Source organism: Meleagris gallopavo, chromosome 1, assembly GCF_905368555.1.
Source record: "Meleagris gallopavo chromosome 1, MGAL_WU_HG_1.1, whole genome shotgun sequence".
Classification (NCBI taxonomy): Eukaryota; Metazoa; Chordata; class Aves; order Galliformes; family Phasianidae; genus Meleagris; species Meleagris gallopavo.
The window spans coordinates 127,165,916-127,186,566 of NC_139404.1; the positions used below are offsets into that span (position 1 = coordinate 127,165,916).

Genomic DNA, 20,651 nt, shown 5'->3' on the forward strand with positions numbered 1-20,651 from the left:
TTCACAGTAAAAAAGGAAATATTTCAAGAGTACTTTATACGGTAGTAAAGCAGAGACTAAACATGACATCCACATTCATAATGAGTGTGCTTTGATCTGCAAACAGTCCTTAAAAATGAAGTAAGGATATTGCTTTAAATAGTGCAGTTGTTAGTCCTGATCTACAAGTGTGCACAAGGAGAGAATGTTTCCTTTTGCAGTCAACTGACTTCTCCTGATTTACAGCATTTTCACCAGAGGTTAAAGTTCTGTTGACTATTTGGACCTGATTTGGATTTATTTTATTTTATTCTCCAAGTAGTTCAGGAAGCAAGATAAGATTTACTTTCACACATGACTCTGTTTGCATAACACTTTCTTCCACTTAGTAAGAAATACACAGTAAGTTATATTTCCTTTGAAAAACAATGGTTCAAATTGAGGTGTGAAATGTTCCCTTGTAGTCCATTGTACTTTTTTCATATGGAAGTTCAAGTAAAATCCAAAGGACTGAATCAGGTTTTATACCTACTGCTGTTTGTACATTTGTTGTTTCTTATGAAGTCTTTGGTCATTTTTAGAGACATGCTTCATTTAAAATTCAGTAGATGTATGACAGGTCAATGCATCACTGCTGTGTGCAGCCCCAGGGACTTCACAGATGTGAAGATCTCTGTATTGGATGGTTAGGAGGAAGGATATTTGTCTGCGTAATCAGAGAACAAAAGGAAATGTGAAAGTAAAGGGAATCCACCTCACCAGCTGTCTCCAGCAATGCCTTGCGGGCATAGTAGGCAACTTTATCTACCTCCTCACTTCTGTTAAATGCTATTAAATTTACTTTTTTTTTGCTCCTGCAAGAAGAATTTATGGAAAATCCCTCAAGGTAAACCTGGCAAAACAGTTCATCGTAGCACATATTTTTCTGGGAGGAGATATGAGTGTGTTCTTGTTAAAGAACATCAGGGTACAAGAATTACTCCACAGCCCCAAAGCCAGCAACATCTTCCCAACAAAGCCACTGCCAGCCTACTGCCTGCAGAAAGTCCCTTCTCTAAGTCTGTAATCCAAATGTATGAATACCAGTAACTCATTCCAGTAGCTGTTTAACTGTGACAGAAAGGAGTTCAGCGTACTCTCTACAAGGCTCTCCAGAGTGTTCTTAAGTCCTCAGCTGATTAAACCTGTGTGAATACAGGTGTAGTACTATTGTTGGCAGATGGTTCAGTAAATATGGCTCTTGAAATTTCATAAGAAATAGCACATTTTTTAAGCACTTTCACTAGATTGGAAATGGAATCAGTAAATACATAAGTGACCCCATCTTTATCATGGAGTCATAGAATCATAGAATGGCTTAGATTGGAAAGGATCTTGAAGGTCATCTAGCTTCAGGCCCCTGCCATGTGCAGGGTTGCCCCTCTAAATCAGGCATTAGATGAGGTTGCCCGGGCCCAAAACTACGTAAAACCACATAAAATATGAAATAGCAGGCATTGCAACTTTGCTTTTCATAAGGAATCTTTCAAGAAGTTAAAACAAAATTGCACTTATGGGAAACTCCATCCAACCTTTTGTATCAGTAGCAAGAAAAGAAAAGAGAGTCAGAGGAAATCTTGGACTCCAGTCTGAGCATCTAAAACTACTTCTTTATATTTTGATCAGTAATTGCTTGATATAAAGGATTACTTGTGTGCTTTACCTGAAACGTGTTAGGTAAATTGCATAAGCGGGGCAACCTTTTCATGCAGTCAGTATGGAGAAGTAAACCAAAATTGAACCTTATCTTCCATGTAACAGTAAAATGCTTTTCTGGAACTCTTGCTGTATGAAGAATACAAACCATCTCCTGTTGTGGACACTCTGTGATATGTGATGAGTTTTTTCCAGATGATTTCACTGTGCTCAGAGCTCACTTGCTTACTTGCCTGCTGCAAGTGGCTTCTGCAAAAGCAGACCACCCCCTGAATCCTGCTCAGATTTCGGTGAGAGATGGAGCTAAGCTGGGCTGTCAAGATCAAGGTGCTTCCTGTTATGCAGAGAAACATGTTTCCTGGGAACCTTCAACAAGAAGAAGCTGAAGTATTTTCAGAGCTGGAGCATCTGAATTAACATTTTCAATCATTTTAAAATCAACTTTAATTGGCTAACGTTTCATTTTGGAAGCTGGCCTTGAGGCTCTTCTACCCTTATATTTGCACAAAGAAGAAGGAAGGAAAACATGTTGAGATATATCCACACATACAAGACTCATGACTTCAAGAAGCAAATGGAGAAATAAAATAGAAATAGACTACCTAAGAAATACAGGGGTAATTAAACAACATTAGATACCTTTCAGCTCATAAATTTAGGCTTAACTATCTTGTATTAACCATCAGGTTGAAATATTCTTTTGGACAAGTTATGTTTGAAGCAAAAACCTCTTATACTGCACAGGCTACTAAACTGCATCTGTTAGTGCCATTTCCAACTGCAACTAGAAAGGAACAAGTAAAATCATAGGATGTGTTTTTTTTTCAATACAATCCATGCACAGCTGTTAGCTATTCCCCTCACAGCTTTGACAGAACATCAACTACAGCCATTCCGTAACATTAGGATGATAAATCAGAGGGGCCTATGGAAGGAATGGACATCAGTAAGATGCAGAAAATAACAAATGAATTCTTTTAACTTTTATGTTGAAAGCTGCAGAATAAGGAAAACAATCACGCCTCTGCCAGAGCTTTCAAAGTTTGTGAGGTGCAGCTTTGCATATCCCAAATGAGTGATGCAGCTAAAAGTGCTGGAGAACACATCACTGACTAACAAAGCCAAACTAATTAAAAACTGAAAAATTTGTCTCCTGACAGAGTATAGAGGCACATGAAGTAGACACTACAGATTCCTCAGCAGTATTTTACTGGTAGGAATGATTTTTGTCATAGAAACTTAAGAATCAGAATCAGAAAAGGCTTATTTGCAGAGTTATCTTCTGTCAAGGATTGCTATCACTGTTTTTTTAAATAGGGTATGTCTCTCAGTCAGGTAGACTCACTGTCAGTTCTAAAGATTATATTTTTCAAATGTCTAAGAAGAGCCTCATAGCCCCCTGCTGCACCCTGACACCCATTTTCCCACTGTATAAAGAAACATACATCAGATGACTTTGTTATACTTCCAGCCTTTTATCAGTAGAGAAGATGATCTTTGCTATTTAAAATATAAAATCCATTATGTCTTCAGGTATTTGTAGTCTCAGGTAACTACTTGCCCTTCAGTTCTTTTTTCTTTCAAGAAAAATCTCAAACAGTACTGTTCTACTTTATAGTCATTAAGCAAATCAATAAACACACCCTATCTATAAAAATATGTCAGTAAATGAAAAAGATGTCCTTAGGAAGTGCTCAGAAGTAGTAGGGAAAGCTGCTCCATAACACAATACTTTCTGAATACAGACAGATGAAAAAGTTATGTGGAACATTTGACTGTTCATTGGCACTCCTAGGTTTCCCTGCGTTGCTTCTTCATCCCATGTAACATCTGCCTTCCACACTACAACATTTTTCCCCACTTGTATCAGTTTTCTCAAACTGATCCTCAGCTTATTTCCTCCTGTCTATATGATTACCTCCATCTTTATTATTTTTCTATTGCTTGCAATTTCTTTCCAATTTAATGTCAACCATGAATTTAATTAAACTGTGGTCATTAACATTCATTTTATATGCGTTACTAACAGAATTCCTCTCCTAGTTCTTAATGACACTTAAATAAATAAAACCTAATGGAGATCCCTGTGGTACCTCACTAGACACCTTAACCTAGTTTGATACTTGCTACTTAACTGTTTACTAAGCTCCTTTGAACACTTGGCAAACCACAGAAGAGCATGTAGATTCAAACCAAACTGAATTAATATTTTACTCCAACTTTCATGAGACTCCATCTTGAATGCTTTAGCTGAATGCAAATAATGTACATGTTTCAGTTTTCTTTTTATCTGTAGAGGCCCTGACTCTTCCAGCACTAATGATCATGTTTAATTTTTAGCATGTGTTTAAAGTAAGCACAAGTAAACACTACTTGCAGTTAAATGAGTTACGCATGTGCTTGCAAGTTGATAGGTTAAATATCTGGCTCAAAAATGGTTACCTTAAATCTAGGGTCTTACTGAACTTCAGTTCTTTATCTTCAAAAATAGTATTCCTCAAAAGCTCAATTCAAACAGCTATATATTGTACTGAAATCCTTGGTGATAGGTAGGCTTTTATTTTTCTTAGAAGTATATTCAAGGAAAAAATAGATCAAAAACAACGCAGCAATAAAAGAGATAGTGATAAACTAACACACCAGTAACCAAAAATTTTGAAAATCCTGGAAAGAAAACACTGGGGGGGGTGTGGAGGAGGAAAAAAAATTTGAAAGTCCTATACACCTATACAATTATTTCCAGCTCAATTACTTGAAAAACTGGTGTTTTATCAGAACATACAGCAGCATTCTTGCCAACATCGCTGTTAAACTTGTCAAAAGGGAGACCAACACACTAAGAGATATATGTTTGTGGCTGGGAGACTTACTGTTTTCTAGAGACTTCTATGAACATAGTTTCAATTTCAATAGTACTGATCTCTCAGTCCTTAATATTTAAGATGTCAGAGTTAGCTGAAGTGTTGAGTTTGATAAAATTAGAGTGTCTTACAAATGCAAAAACAAACAAACAGCAAAAAAAAAAAAAGAGCAAGAGAAAGAGAGAGAAAAATAAGCAGGAGGGAAAGGAGAGGAGAGGAGAGGAGAGGAGAGGAGAGGAGAGGAGAGGAGAGGAGAGGAGAGGAGAGGAGAGGAGAGGAGAGGAGAGGAGAGGAGAGGAGAGGAGAGGAGAGGAGAGGAGAGGAGAGGAGAGGAGAGGAGAGGAGAGGAGAGGAGAGGAGAGGAGAGAAAAAAAGGAAAGGGAAGGAAAGAAAAAAAGGAAAGGGAAGGAAAGAAAAAAAGGAAAGGGAAGGAAAGGAAAGGAAAGGGAAGGAAAGAAAAAAGAAAAGAAAAGAAAAGAAAAGAAAAGAAAAGAAAAGAAAAGAAAAGAAAAGAAAAGAGAAGAGAAGAGAAGAGAAGAGAAGAGAAGAGAAGAGAAGAGAAGAGAAGAGAAGAGAAGAGAAGAGAAGAGAAGAGAAGAGAAGAGAAGAAGAAAAGAAAGAAAGAAAAGAAAAGAAAAGAAAAGAAAAGAAAAGAAAAGAAAAGAAAAGAAAAGAAAAGAAAAGAAAAGAAAAGAAAAGAAAAGAAAAGAAAAGAAAAGGAAAGGAAAGAAAAGGAAAGAAAAGAAAGAAAGGAGGGAAAAAGAAAGGGGAAAAAATAAAGAAGTCAAAAATACCTATTCATATAAAAAAAAGTAGAAAATTGTCAACCAATTTGCAGATGGCCCCCACCATCTTTCCATTTCAAAAAGCTTAGTCCAAATTATCCTTGTTCTCCATCAGCAGATCTGACATCTTTTGCACCGGGACTGACTGTTGATGAGCCATGTCGTTAACACAGTGCCTTTTGTTGTGATAAATGGCTCATGGCAGGGAAGCTAGCTGAGATGAGAGATCTTCTTGCATCCTATACAACAAGAAGACTGGTACAAAGCTTTTGAAATTGCATGTGAATGGAATTGTTATGAAAATTAGTAAATAAATATGTTTAGATATGTTCAGAGAAAACAAAGATGAGCACAATGCCCATCTGATTAGAGAAACAATTCAGAAATAATGTCCTCAAAAGAGATCAGGTTGTCCGTATAAAAATATTGCAGAGGTTATACATTCATACTCACATCTGGAGCAAACACATTTTACTCCAGTAGTGGTGAATAGCCAAGTTAAAGCCACTGGTTCCTTTAAACAAGTGAGCTGAAGATAAAATTTGGTTTTAATTTGGAAATTAATCAAGATATTACCTCGCTTATGGTGCTGACTCAGAGAAAAATAAAAGAATTTAAAAGAGAAAAATCAATGTAGAAGAAGGAAGTAAAGATGATATTACTTGAAATGAGGTGTCAAAAATGATTTGCAAGTACCAAGATAATTTTAAAACACCTAGACATGTGCATATGTTTACATAAATATGTATGTATCGTTTCACTTGCAGGTGTCTACAAACCTCATCGATATACAAATATACTATTTTATTTAAAATTATATCTGTAACATCCTATGTAGACAATGTTTAATTGAATATGATATTTAATATATCATATATAAATAAAATATATCATATTAAATATAATATATTGCATTAATATATTAATATATTCTCTGCTCCAGAGAACAGAATAAATTCCAAAACACATTTTAATTAAAATAAATAATCTAGGATATATTGAAACTGGAGAAAATTATTTTACATACAGATGGCAAACTGGGGAACTAAATTCAGAATTGCTAAGTGATACTAACAGTTATTAGATTGCTTCTGCAAATCAAATAATGAACAAAAACTCTCAGGACAGAAATATGAGGAAGAAAACACTCTAAGAAGGACCGTTCCAGTTTAAAAGGAGCATAGAAACAGGAGGGGAAATGACTGTTTACATGGGTTGGTAGTGATAGGACAAGGGGGAATGGTTTAAATTTTAATCTGGTACTTCAAGAACTCTGCTGCTCAATTCCAATAATACCAAATGTAGAAGTGAGGAAAGATCACAAGAAGATCCTGATTAAAACCATAACAAATAAATTATAGTTCTCCCTTATAGAAACTTAGTCACAGGCTCTTTGTGAGGATTCTGTTTCCACTGAAGCCAAATAACTTTGGTCAAATTGTTCACTGGCTAGGACAAGTTACAATTTATGTATGAATTAATGTAAATCATATTAGTTGCAGCAAGTAAACTATAGTTTTCAATTTGATCTTCATTTCTGTCTCTGATGCTATAAGCTGAAATTTATTTTGTCATTTGAGAAGACTGTTTTGTTGGGGATATAAAATAAGGAGCCCAGTAGAAAATAATGCAAAATAAATAGTTCATCTGGCCTGGACTCACTTCATAATTCGGCCAACAGTCTTCATATGAAAGACAGGGCATTAGTTCAACTGACTGAGAAGCTGTTTCACTTTTATGACAGTGTTGTATATTCCCTATATTGGCTACTTATCCAACAGTTTTCTCCAGTAAATTTCTTCAGTTGCATGAAGAACCACTGTGAACAATACAAAACAAAAATTTATAGTATTCTCTGGATACAGCTATTTCTGAGCTTATTTCATCTGTAAAAATTGAACATTCTTTCTATCCTTAATAAAATAAATAAATCGTTTACTGCTTGTGCATGGAATTAGACATTTTTTCAGGTTTTAAGATATCTGAAAAAATGAGATACAATCTGTCTTCTGTTAATAATACTGAGTTTGATCAAGTTCTATATGAAGACATATTTATTTAGTGTTTATTTTTGAAATTCTGGTGGGTTTTGAATTTTAGTTCAAAATAGCTTTCATCTTACATTTTCTGTTGGGAAAGTCATTCTGGGTTAAGACTTTTTTAACCTAGGTATGAAAATGTGCTTATCTTCACTCCCTACTGTTTGTTTTTTTTTTTTTATCCTGCACTTATTCTCAAGATCATAAAAAGTCTAATGACGATTTGAACTCCTTAAGCTTGTCTCATAAGATTTCTTATACATCATGGTGGACTATAATAGTTATTCATGCAGACACCAATCTACACCAATGAAGACCGCATATGTTGCAGACCAAACCCTATATATTGTATTTCATTTACTGCACAAACTCAATTAACTGGACTGCTCTATTTTAGAAGGAGCCCCAGAAGACCAATTTTCCACGTCTTTCACATATTTATAGAACTGAAATTGAAAACTTCCTGCTTATTATACTCTAATACTAATTACTTTGGAGTACAATTGGTTAAGCAAATCACTTACTTTATCTTGACAGTAAGACTAATAAACATCTTTCAGAAGCTCCTTTCCTGAAGTATGCTTAAATGTTATAGATAACAAGGAAGTGTATCCAAAGCTCTCTTCTCCTAGCAAATAGAACTGACTATGTGCTTTGAACCACAACTACACTGGCATTTGCCTAATCTTTAAAAGAGGCCTTAACAAGTTTTCCATAACAGGAAAGACTCTGTGGATATGATAAACTAATTCTACTTTTCTTGCTATGTGTCATGGAACAGAGACATCCTTTAGAAACCCAGATCTTAATACAAAAATGTAGTACACAGTTACCCAAATTCTGGATGTACAGTACACTCAGCTAATAACTACGTTGTCCAGTAATGAAGTTATTGAAATAGTTATTGTAATACATTCTTAGTATGACGCGTGTTAAATGTTATGTCAGTCCTCTCGTATAGTAGCATAATCTGTTACGTATGCATCTGCATTTTTATCACAATAAAAACATGTATTTTAAAATTTTTAAATGTCTGAATTTTTCCAGAGATTTAGCAAAAGCATTGTCTACTTCTTACTACATCAGCTGTAGAATCAAATATTAAAAAGAGAGACACTGGGATTAAAACATTCCCTTTTGTAGGTACATATTACTAACACAAGATTCAAACTAACAGACTTTGAAAACAAATTTTGTCAGAAAACAACAAGGAAATTAGTGTTTTTTAATAGCATCCACCCCTTAAATAATTAACTGGGCAGAATCTAAAGATAGTTCTCTCTGGTACTCCAGATCATATAGCAATTTTCTCACTGTTCAGTAGAAATTCTGCTTTATGTTCAGCAGCAAAATAAACATTCTGTTCCTTTCAAAGCATTTACAAATACTGAATTAACCTCCTGCAATCTGTCCAGCCCTGCTGCAATACTCAGTTGGGCAGCCATCATAACATCTCTTTGGCACCTAAGGGAGAATAGCCCAATCCTTGCAAGCACTGACTGTCTGCAACCCTTCCAGCATCCCTCTACACTGAAAAGAGTCTTTTTACCCTCATACTTCTCCCTCACAAATGGTACATGGCCTTGGGAGTACTCTCTGTGAAACCATGAAGTCCTTACATTCTTGCTAACACGAGTCTTGGTCTACCAAGAACCTTATTTCTCTCAAATCTTCTGCAAGATGAGTGAAAAGAGGTACCAATTAGCTCAGGGAAAGTCTTGGGGTAGCTTCTTTTCCTGTCATTGTTAAGCTTCCTCTTCACAACAGATAGAATCTGACCATTTTCTGTTTCAATGTCTATTTGGTGGAGAAGATGATCAAGTTTTCTGATCTTACTGTCTAAATGGCAGTTAAAGAAGTTCTGAATGCTAAATAGGAGCTTCAAATACACTGGAGAAATTCTCTTGAAAGGCTTAGGTGGACTTTTTTTAATTGTTTTTGTTGTGAATTTGTGGTTTGTGTGTGTTTTTCCTGTTGTTTTGTAATTTAAACAACAAAGGCAGAGGCTGAGATGCTGGATTCTGAGGCGCCCTCAAATGCTATTTCTTTATTAAAATGAGATAAATAGCAGAAGCTGTCTGAGAAAGACATAAGGAAAAGAGTACCTTCTAGAGAAGAAATCATTTTAAAAACATACTCAGGGAAATTTAAAAGCTTCTAATCCTTTTATTTCCTGCTTTTCAATTTATACATTCTTTATCTTAATTTAATTCATCTTTGCTTTATCAAGACATTCAGTAAACTAGCTATGCTCAAAACCTTAACATACCAATAGGAAGTCAGTACATGAAATAAGAATGCATTATTTTCCCTAATTTCAGAAACCAGTTGATTCATACTGGCTTCTTTTTACACATCTGTATAATCCACAGACACTTTACCTATGGACTCAGTTGTTCTCCTATTGAGACTAATTCACCAAAATTATGCTTAATTATACCAAAATACTATACTATATGGCTTGCTTATTTAGGAAAGAGAGCAGCACGGCTTCCCTTTGCACGATGTGCCTGCTGCACTAAATTGTAGAATGGAAGTCCTGAATGGCACAATATATAGTCTGGTCACTATCTGATTCAGATAAAATATCATGCCTCTTTCTCACCTCCACAAACAAAATATCCAATAAATCAAAGCAAAACCACACCAAAGCCAAAGCAAGTCAAAATGTTCAGTAAAAGATTATGTGTAGCTGGGAGTCATTCTAAACTGAAATTGTGGGTCAGAATGTTTTAAGGAGAAGCAGTGGAGAAAGCCTTAGGCCTATGCAGTTTAGCCACAGCCTTTGAGGTTTCTTCTGACTTGTTATTACACCAAATTACAGTGTGAGATGCTAATGGTGTAACATCCCTAAATGCACTTCCACTTGGCAATAAACTAATGTCATCTACAGTCACTAGAACCTAGAAATAGAAAGCAAAAGTATGAATACCAGGAAAGGAGTTCATAGAACTACTTCTAATCCAAGCAGAAGTCTGCTAACCCTCTTGGACTGGGTAGGTCCTCCAACTGGATTTTGTGATTGCTGTTTGGGAGTTGTTCTTTAGCATAAGATAAGTCACTCCAATGGCTTGGCAGTATGCGAGGTTGTGTTTTGGTATTATGATAAGTTACAGGCATTAGCTGTTTTATTAGAACATATGGACTCTGCTTTCCTTCATGTTTTCTGCACAGGTCTTCCCACCACCAGTGCCAGGACTGTTGAATTGATGTTTCCCGAAGCCCTAACCTCTCTAACAAACAAAAACTGCAAGTACCAGACAGTTAAACTGATCCTAATACGATAGGATGAGCATCTGTTGCATTGTCTGCCACACAAACAGTCAAGCTAAGGTCCTGTGTCACGTGCAGCTCTTGGAAGATTAGAGGATGACTGCTTACATCATTTGATGGATTTAAGGACAATCTCATCTCAGATGAACACCCAAAAGAAGTATATAGATATTTGGGCTCCCCCATGTAGTCAAATTTCAGTATTAGGTAACTTCTTTTCACTATTTTTTATAAATTTTAGCATAAGCTGATGATTCACAAAGAAGAGAAATATTCCCAACTTGCCAAAACAATTTTCTTATTTCATATCTTTCAATCAGGCCTTTGGTGAACTTTCCCTTCTCAGATCACCAAGAAGAAACCCATTTTATATTGTAGTTATAATGAAGTTTTGTTTTTCATAAGTTTATTTTATTTATTTCGATTGCAGTACTGACAAGAAGTTTCAGTCGGGAGTAGGAGACCAATGTGTTAAAGCTGCGTAGACACATAGGAAGAGACAGCTATTGCTGAAGAATGGATAGTCTAGGGCAAAACTAATCACAGATCTGAAAAACAGCTGGCAAATTGTCTAAGGATAGGTAATAAGGTCTGCAAGATGCCACAGGTTGACTGCATCTCTCAGGAAAAAAAAAAAAAACAAACACAATGGCTGCCAGTTCACATATCCCATTTGTTTTGCTCTACAACCTGCACACTGTTGCCTCATAAAAGTTATGCTAAAAAATTGCCCCCAGACACTGCATGAAGCATGTTGAATAGATCTGAAGTTTATTGGAAAGAATGCACCTTCTACTTCATTTACCTCTGAGCTGTGAAAGAATATAATTGAACATGCTTTGCTCTTTAGAGCAATTTGTTCATGAACATTGTTACACTGAGAGCAAGCAGGAATAAAAAGCACTCCTTCCTCAACTGTGGAAAGAACGTGTGCACATTCTTACATGGGCTGTGTACAGGAAATCGTTCACAAACCTTCAAAGGTATTGATGGGGGAAGGGAGGAGGGTGGAATGGCATTCCTTGGGTAAGAGCACATGAAAGTCTGGTCAGATTAGTGTAATATATTACACAAATGTGACACAAAAATGTTCATGGATTACACTTCCTTTGCTGTATCATATTAGCACCTCATCACCTCAGCCTACCACTAACAGATGCTAACAAGACATGAGAAGACGGCTAGAATACACTGAGGTTTCTGTCTCACATTAGCAAGTGTGCACTGCCAGCATGTGATGCACAAATTACCAGTGCATATTCTATGAAACCATACAAAACAAGACACTGCAATGAAAAGTGTGTTTACAGTGTGCTGCAAAGTGAAGAAGTGTGCTCTGTAGTGGGGAAAATCTAACCCAACTCCTGCAAGATCACTAAGATAAGGAGTACTTTGAAGATCCTTACTGGCACTCCCTAGAAATACACTGTTTCTGTTCAGAGAATTTCTACTCTTAAGAAAGTCCTAAGGCATAAATTTACTCAAATTATATAATTACAGCAAGCTTCATATGGATTTTATTCAACTGGATCTTTTTCTTTGCAAGTATAGTTAGCCTTGGTGTTGAATCAAAAGAAATAGAAAAGCATTAGCCATGTGCCAGTCCAAGCTCTAGTAATGCCTCTGGGAGATTTTGACTCAATAGAGATTCTTCCTTATATCCAGCCCTACGATTCACTAAATATGATAATATTATACATACATAGCAGCCTTATTATACTGGATAATTAAATTTTAAAGGGACAGAAGTCTGCAGATGCACATGCTCACATTTGCAGAGTAAAACCCGCTTTCTCCCCATACAGCCTTACTTGCCATGCAGAAACATTCAGAGAAAAACGTGTGTACATATGTGAAGATACCTTTTCTTTTCACAAGCAACAGATGAAACTTGAAGTTGCAGAAGAATAAGTCATCCTGATTTCTGTCTCATGTTTTACTGCATGTGAACATGTAGAATATGAATAATTGTTGCAATAAGGACTGAAATAACTACTATGTACACTGGGTTAAACTCTGAGCATCAAAAGTTTATTTTTGTTATTGTTTTGTTTTAATATATTTAAATGAGGGAAATACATATGACAGGTAAAATTTCTTTGGCTTTCACTCTCTCAGTGGTTCTTTTGCCAAGGCCTTTAGTGTAGTAAGGTTGTGATTGTTTCTTGTTCTGTCTAGACATGTGCACAATATATACATTGCACATATACAGGCCCAAGCTAATTATTTTTAAATAATATGTATGCTTTTGAAAATTGCAAGCAGAAATGAAACTGTCTAAATATACTGTGGGCCATGTTCTGTTTTTCCCCAGGCATTAAAATACTGTCTGATCTTTTTTTGAAAACATTGTTGAGGGGGGCAAAGTAGAGGGAATATTTTCTCCTGTGCTGTACTGTGTTCATCACAGTCACAGATATCCAAGTTGAACAGAACCTCATTTCTGAACATGAAGCTGTAGTCCAAAAGGACTTTTTTTTTCACGTTTAAATGCGATGTTTGGACACATAATTGTATTCATTACCATGGAATAACATGTTTGTCAAACATCTGGTAAATAAGTTTACAAAAACTGATTATTTATAAAGCAAAACATAACACATATTGTTTCATAGTGCATAATGAGAATTTGGCAGGAGCAAAACTAGTTGCTCATGGCATTGCAGCAAAGACGGCATTTCAGGTCCAGGTGGGTACTTCATTCAATAACTGAAGGCACCGACAAGGGCAAAGTCATTGAAATCACATGGAAGTGTTGGAAAAGGCATAAAGCATCAAGATCTCAGTGCTGCTGTCACTTGGCCATGGGAGGCTGACTCTCCCTGCTGCTTCAAGGAGAGGCTGGGCTCTTCCATTACTTTTGTTGTTGCATTACTGAGGTGCACCTGCTTTTTCTTCAAATAGTTTCACTGTTGAAAGCATCCTACAGCAACAATAGAATTTCAAAGATAAGAAAAAGAGCAACATGCTGAATCACAAGGAGCTGACAAGTGTAATGAGTTTTGCACATCCAGCCACTCTGGATGAGTAGCTGCCCCAGGATCAGAGAGCAGAAGAGTGGCAGAGATTGGAGGAGGAGCCAGAAACCCTAATTTCCAGCTCTCTGCCCATTCCAGAGGTGAAAACACTTTATATATGAATTTTTGTAACTCATTCCTATTTCCCATGTAATATATTAAAAAGAAAAAAAGAAAAAAAGATTGAAAAAACGTATAAACATTTATGGATTTTAATTGAAAGGCATGAATATTAAATCAGAAATGAGAGTGTTCATCACTACGATTCAGACTCCTTTCTCTCTGTCACCCAAAAAGGCACTGAGTGAGGAGCCCAAGGCATGCTGCCAAGTGTGCTCACTCTCTAAGGCTTTTTCCTATGGAGAATTGGAAGGGAGAAGTTTGAGTTTTCCTCACGTGTTATTTGTTTATTTGACTATCTACAATTGACATTGTGTCAGATGGTTAATGAATGAATCTGGTTTTATGGCTTTTGCACGTGTTCCTAGAGGTCACTGTAGGCATATTTTCACAAATTAGAAAAATAAATAAATTAATTAAACTTATTTTCTACTGGGAACCTGAACACCTGAAATAACAACTATTTTCTCCATGTATGTAGCTGTGCTCTGCCAGGAGGCATTTTTCCCTGCTTCTTGGCTGAAAAACTGTTCTATCCATTAGGTTGCAATCAAGTGCTGCTGAGTGACAATAACTTTATTAGTTCTCATGTACACAGATAGTCACAAAGCTACCAGCTACTTCCAAACTGCACTTTTTAATTCACAGAACCATAGAACCATAGAATGGCTAGACCTGGGAGGGATACCAAAGCCCACCCAGTTCCAACCCCCTGCCATGGGCATGGCTGTCCTCCACCAGCTCAGGCTGCCTAGGGCAGCCCATCCAACCTCGGGTTGAATGCCTCTAATTGGGCACCCACACCTTCACTGTTCACCTCCCACACAATGTCAGCTACCATGATGCTTCCCCAGACTTGAGGCCAATCACTGGGGCTGGGTGGTCAGGCAGTGGTGGCCTTCAATGAAAAATATGGAGATTTATTTATTTGGGGAGAGGGAGACAGACACATCTTATATGTTTATTTTTCTTTAGAGAAGAAAAAAAATCAAAACAAATAAAACACTTCTTTTCAATCTTTTTATGGAGATAAATACGAAAAATATTAATAAACATGTATTTGCTACAAATCAGAAACCTTCAAAATTTTAATTAAAGAAACCTGATTGTTGGATGTCATCAGAGACCTCATGGGATTGCTAGTGAATAAGCGCCTTGGAGAGCTGATGGCTTCATCACATATCTCCAGCGCCACGGCCCAGGTGGATGCCATAGTGCATTGAGCTTACATGGTGAGGTTCTGGTAGCAGAGGAGCTGCAGGGGAATCCTCTATGAGCGGAGCCCAGCGGTGCCCCACAGCATGGAACCATGTTGGGATGGTGCTGGAAGAGCTGCAGACTGTGGAAAGCCCATGGGGAGTCGGGAAGGATGTGTTGTGGGAGGGACCCATGAGGAGTGGGGGCTGAGAGTGAACGTGGATGGTTATGGACTGATCACAGGACTCTCCTCTTGGGCTTTCTTCTCTTTGGCTATGTCATTCTCAAACAGGTGTGTCTGAGATACTGCAAAAAAAAATCCTTTCTTATATAGTAAAATAGCACTTCTTGTGACTTACATTCACATTAGCACATCCCAGAATTAAACCATATTTTTTTCCCTTCAGCTCAGACCCATACTGAGTTTCTGTAACTCTCTGGTCACATTTTATAGACAACTATATAAGACATTCACATGCTATAAAATACTGGCTTTTTAAATTTCTTTTTCTACATCATTAGTAAAGGAAGCCAGATATTTCTTAAAACAGAGATTTTAGTATATATTATGTGTATACACAGTTGTACCTTGGGTGAAAGAATGGCAAGAAACCCTTCTTCTTCCCTCTACTATTTCTTTACCATTCTCATCCGCCTTTTGTGTTCTTCCTCATAGATTTCAAATCACAGTGCTTTCTCCAAACATGCTGGGAGGACAGAGGATCTGTAGCACATTCCTGAGGTGAACAGTTATCCCGGCTGAAATAGGAATCCCCACACTCATTATCAAACCAAGGACTTCTGATTTAGGAAAATAAATTGTTCTAAACTTCAGATCTGCTCATTAAAAAAAATAAATTCAAAAGGTAACTTTGAAAATTTCAGCCCTTCTGCAGTCTTATATAATCTGATATGTTCCATAAATGAAATAAAAAAGAAAAGCAGAATACTAATACAAACTAAATTAGTAATCTTTCTTATAGATGGAGATAGAAGTGATTTTTTTGCCTATTTTTCAGGAAAACTTCATTGTGGCTTTTACCACTACATTTATTCAACCTCTCTCCCAATAATTGTTCAACAGAAAGATTTTATGAAACTTTAGATTAGATCCAGATGAAAAATTGCATTTATTTAATGTTGATGATTTTTTTTTTTTTTTGTAAAATTCACTTAGAAGTCACTCCTTCATGATTTTTTTTCTTCCTTCCTTCTTTTCAAAATACTTTAAAAATATGCTAGTATATCTATTAATATCATAGGACTTTTATGGTTAATAAGTATTATTCATATTCCCCAAACACAGATTTTACTAATACACTCTATTCTTACTGACATCAAATTTATAAATGCACATTAACTGAGTGTAATTTAAAATAAAAATATTCTTAATCGTTTCAATAAAATAACTGGCAGAAACTGCAGTATTTGGTACATTTCTCTCTCTTTTTTTTTTTCCCTAAAACAGAGTTTCTGTTGTTTGCGATATAAATTACGTAATTTTCCTATATTTGATCCACAACATAGTATTATTCATTTGCACTGCGGCATATTTGAACAATGTCATTAGTGATTATTGGTCTGTCGCATGACAATATTTTGGTCCTGTTGCCACATAACTCTTGAGCTCACAGAAACAAAATTCTTCTTCAATCATATTGAAACATATTAGCTTTTTTTCCTTTCTTTTTCATAAGCAAGACTGTACAAATTTTCACATAAAGCTAAGGCAACGGGGGGATAAAAGCAGATGAAGACAATTCATTTGAAAATCAAAGCAGCGCTTACAGAAATATGTTGGCAGGATTCACCAAGCTCCATTACAGAGTTGTTTAAACACCATATAGAGCAGAAGAGGAACAGAACTAATGGTTTCTCCTGGAACCAGTTCAATCAATTAATCTGTCTCTTTTTCCTTGCTCGTTTAATTACCACTGTGAAAAAGCAGGGGGAATTAAATCACAAAATAACCATTCAGATAACATGATGGATCTAATTGTAGTCTTTGTAAGTGATCGGATCCTGGGGTAAAGCTGGAGCAGCCTCATCCCTCTCAGTTGCGTGCTGGCAGTACTCACTGTACTGGCTTTGGAAGAGCATTTCTTCAAGAAAACCACCATTTTTTTTGCCTATGGCTCAAAAGCAAGCCTCTCATACAGCTGGAGAAATCTGGTGGCATTGGTCTCTAGAGGAGGAAGGGGCAGTGCTACATGCAGAGTAGGGCAGCCATGGCTGAGATGGTCTCTTGGAGCCAGAGGGGAAGCTGGGATGATGGAAACATTCTCATCAAGCAGTGCTGGGTGAAAACGCTGACTTTTGCACCCATTTCTCTTATTTCTCATTCCACCAGCACACCACCCATCCTGCCCTGCAGCAGGCCTCAGGCCACCATGCTCTGGCAGGAGGTGATCTCTCCTCTCCTCTCCTCTCCTCTCCTCTCCTCTCCTCTCCTCTCCTCTCCTCTCCTCTCCTCTCCTCTCCTCTCCTCTCCTCTCCTCTCCTCTCCTCTCCTCTCCTCTCCTCTCCTCTCCTCTCCTCTCCCCTCTCCTCTCCTCTCCTCTCCTCTCCTCTCATCTCCTCTCATCTCCTCTCTCCTGCCCCTCCTCCCCCCCCCCCCCCCCCCTTTCTCCTCCTGCCTTCCCCCTCTCCTTCCTTTCCTGAGGGTCAAATTCAAGGGTGTTATTAAACTCAGAGATTCCAGGACAGATCTCACTCACACACCTCTGTGCGACCTGGTGCTGACCACGTGTGTTTGGGACAAAACTGCAAAACATGGCAGCACATCCAGGGGCAACACCAGGAGCCGTGCTGGGGGCACAGTTGGGCCCATAGAAGATGAAGAAGAGCCTTGCATGCTTTCCCCCCTTCCCTCTCAGAAGCATCAGAGCTGTGAAGAGCACCGTTGATTTCCTTCCCACTGCCCCCTCCTGAAAGAACTTCGGCATTATTTAGAGTTCGGTTTTTTTCCCCCTTACCCCCCATTGTGTTTTGATGCAAAGACAACTCAGGTGACGCAGGTGGCACCCCCAGCCCGCGCTTCTCACCGATAGTGCTGCTGTGGGTAACCCCCGGGTTCCCCCGGTAGAGGGCATTCAGCCCACGCCGATCCATCCGGCCCCGCTCGGCACCCGGCGGCGGGCACGCACGGTCCGAGTGCGATCTGCGGAGATGGACGAAATCTATGTATTTTGTACGGATTTCAGAGGAGTTTACTCAGAGCGTTTCTTTTTATATGTTTTGTTTTTTTTTTTTCCAGCCATAGGTACCAACTACCCCCACTGCCCCCTTCCGAGGTAATCAATTTCCTGAAATTCTTCAAGACTTCATAAGCCCTAACAATAAAAATCATAACCAGCAAGCCGTTTAATTTCCTTACTGTGTTATTTAAGCAATAAGACATGACAAGGTTTGTGTTATGCTAGGATGTCACAATGCCTCGGGTGAGTTGTGTTAGGCACGAGGCCGAAAACCATGAGCCAGAACCACCTGAAAATGGGAGCTGTCCCAGGACGCAGCATTTTTTAACGTTATTGTGTGGACCTGGACAAAAAGAAAGAATTAAGGCAGAAGTGCAGAAAGTTAAAAATATCTGCCATTTTATTACACTGGAAGCCATACATCTTATGTTTAATCTTCATTTAAATTTTCCCCCTACAGGCTTCAAAGTTCTATCTATCTATCTATCTATCTATCTATCTATCTATCTATCTATCTATCTATCTAAATCAAATTAGAATGAATAATCTTCTAATATCCTATTTTCTCTGTTTTCACAAATATTTACATTTATATTTTGGAAATATTCTACAATTTCTATCTAAATTTCTAAACTAAACATAAAGAAAATAGAAATAAAATTGCTAACATTTCAGTTTTGAGTTCACCTAAATGCACGATTCTGCATTTTTTTTCTTTCCTGTATTTCTTTTTTTAGCTGAAGAAAAGGTATGGCTTTTAAAAATAAGGCTTTCATCCTAGCTACAGAGCACTTTACTTTAAAGGAAGTTGTTTCATGTTTCTCCTGTCAGATATATTATTATTATTATTATTGTCTGTTTTCTGTCTTTTGTCACCTGACCATAAGCAATGTGTATCCCACATTTGTCTCTGAAACATTCCTCCTGGTTAAATTTCTCCAGCAACAATAAAATCAGTTAAATATTCTGGAAGAGAAACAAAAGGAGTCGTTCCTACTCACATTAGGTGAGGTACAGAGACTTTTCCTGCACTGCAAGCACATTCAATGGAAGGAATCTCCTTTTTAGGCAGAATTCATGTTTAAAGCCCACCTTTGTAGCCTTTGGAGATGGTGGCATATCCCAGCAGTTATACCAGGACAAAGGAATTCTTGGCACTGCAGAGCAGTTGAGTGGTAAGTATTTCACAAAGCTCTGCCTCTGCCTCAGTCTCTCCAACTCAAGCTTTAACAGCCACAACTTACATGGAGTTACACGTGTGGAACTGTTCTCAAAATAAGGTGCTTGACTTTATTTATTTATTTCATCCATTAGTTATAAACTCCTTAAAGGCTTTAGGGAAGGAGAGACAAAATTTAGGAGTCACTCATTGACTCAAAATAGCGATTTCATTGAGCTGGACGTGCAGGAACCTCAGAATTAAGCCCCACTAGAAAAAGCCAGACACATTTACAAAGTATGAGGGAAAAGAGACAGATGGGAAAAACGATTCCTATAGTGTGAGATGAGGGTAAAGAGAGACAAAGGCAGTAATATGCACTGGGAGAAGAGAGAAACAGGAAAAAGAGGTGGGAGAGAAAACCAACCAACAAGGCGACTTAACAGAAAAGCTAAGAGTGTCATGAAATATATAAATATGCCTCTTTTTTTCCTAGAAATGTAACAGAAGGGTTGGAAAAAGAAACAAGAAGTCTTGTCGGAAAAGTTTAATTACATAGCACCTATTCAATAAGGTATCATTAAATATAAAAGTCACCACAAAAACAAGAAGCCAGAGCAGTATCTAGCAATTTAAAGGTACCTCAGCATCAAAGGCTTGGTCTAGTTGGAGGATATTATCTTCATACTCCAGTGGAAACCCACTGATCACCCACCTAATGAAGTGAAGCAGGAAAAGAAGCAATTTATTTCCACGGGACAGAGTCAAGATATGATCTCTTACAACAGCTGGAGCTCTTCGTGCCACTTAACAACAACATGTGAGGGTGTTTGGTTGCTATTTGCAGAGAAATCCAATGACCCTATAATTTTAGATAATTTGTCTCAACTCGCTATAATAAGGAATTACTTCCATTGTGCTGGAGTCAAAATAACATGGAGAACTCTATTGGAGTCCATCCTGACAACTATTTATGTTAGTCAAAGACAAAGTACACTATGTACTTTTGATTATAGCTGTGCCATTCTCATTGTGATAGTTAAAGTTGTGTCAGCACTTCCATTACAATACCCTATTTTTAGGGGTTTATAACTCAGCTGTTAAACTTCGCTTTAGGCTGAAACTTGGCATGCAAAGTCTCAGCCTGCAAGCACTTTTTTATAAATATGAAAAAAAAAACACAACATTTTGGTCACTTTTTATTTTGTTAGAAAGAAAATTTTAACACTCACTCATTTCTATCTCTGAAAAAAAAAATTCATTATTTGAATTTTACAGGCTTGTCCATTATGTGTCATGATGCATTTTTAAAAATAGCGTTGCTTTTAT

At 37.3% G+C, this 20,651-nt stretch overlaps 1 long non-coding RNA gene across 2 annotated transcripts; it reads right to left on the reverse strand.

Annotated features, from left to right (window-relative positions):
• Positions 1-14,698: 14,698 nt before the first annotated feature.
• LOC146545609 (uncharacterized) lies at positions 14,699-20,091 on the reverse strand. 2 transcript variants are annotated; one of them, XR_014881261.1, is made up of 4 exons: positions 19,965-20,091; positions 18,011-18,126; positions 15,555-15,725; positions 14,699-15,272 (listed from the first exon to the last, which is right to left on the reverse strand). It is a non-coding gene; the product is annotated as an uncharacterized LOC146545609 (long non-coding RNA). The 2 variants fall into 2 exon arrangements; XR_014881263.1 differs by having other exon boundaries at positions 15,555-17,229.
• Positions 20,092-20,651: the final 560 nt, after the last annotated feature.